The sequence below is a fragment of the Xyrauchen texanus genome, chromosome 21 (assembly GCF_025860055.1).
Source record: "Xyrauchen texanus isolate HMW12.3.18 chromosome 21, RBS_HiC_50CHRs, whole genome shotgun sequence".
Taxonomy (NCBI): domain Eukaryota; kingdom Metazoa; phylum Chordata; class Actinopteri; order Cypriniformes; family Catostomidae; genus Xyrauchen; species Xyrauchen texanus.
Genome location: NC_068296.1, coordinates 15,253,839 through 15,255,094, shown reverse-complemented (window position 1 = coordinate 15,255,094; position 1,256 = coordinate 15,253,839).

The following is a 1,256-nucleotide window of genomic DNA, read 5'->3' as shown; positions in this document are numbered from 1 at the left end:
GCGAGAATCAGTGGGACAGGGCAGCGCACGCAACAGAGTTGTGGCTGTGTTCAACATATGTGTAAGAAATGTGAACAGACAGTGGGATGTTGGCTTAAGGAAAGCAAATGCAGAAAGAATTAGCATGTAGGATTGAAAAGTGTAGGGGAAAAAACTAAGCAGATAGAAGAGAACTAAAGCAAATGCACAAAGAATTAGCATGTAGGGTTGAAAAGTGAGTAAAAAACTAAAATAAAATGTGTGAAAGATCTGTTTGTGTGTCAGCACCACCAGAACAATTATTATTTTATTTTTGTAAGTATTTTTGTGTTTCCCCACATGAAACGACAATTGTGCCGGCACCGCCGGCATATAATCATCACTATCCCGTGGCAGAGCTGAAAGCCCTGAAACTGAACCCCGACCTCGACTGCTCTCCGCCCAGAAGACAAGCACCACAAGCAGCTTCTCCTGACTCTGACAGTGAAGGAGATGATCCCCGACACCCCTGATCCAGACAGCGCAGGGACCAGCGAACCGGGAAAGATACTACCAAGAAGTGAAACAAGAAAAACACAGCTTCACGGCTCCGATGGTAGAGGTAGCGGGGGCTGACGGGCCGATGATGGTCTTCAGACCGTGGATGGTGACTGACATGAAAGAAGCCATGGCCCATCTGCCAAATCATGACGATGCAGGTGACAAGTTTGCAGATGAACTAACCACCTTTTGTCAAGAATTCAGTCCCACCACACAGGAACTGAAAAGACTGCTGGCCGTGAAACTGGGGGCCACAAGTTGGCACAAGGTAAGCGGAAAGATGGCAGGAGGGGACATTAGGCGGAACCACGGAGACTGGGGACATGAGACCAACGCCACGTATCGGTTGGCTGTGGGGGAACTCGCGAAAGCAGTGAAAGAGGCATTCCCAGCACGCGTGGACACAGCAATGATCAACGGCTGCTGCCAACTGAGAGATGAGTCTGTCCGAGACTACTACACCAGGACTTTTTGAGACATTTCGAAAACACAGCGGTCTGACAGAGCCAGCTGGCAGGGGAAATCAACCGGGGTCGTGGGAGTGCCATTTACAAAGTTTTTTCCTGAATGGACTGAGGAAAGGAGGAGAGCAGCGAAGGTGGGGGACGGACACAGGGCGATCGGCAGCTGCTACAGAACAGGGAAGTGAATTTTTTTTTAACCACACACACATACAACACGCACACATACACTGATTTACATACTGCTCTCTGCAATGAAGACAATGCTTGCAAATC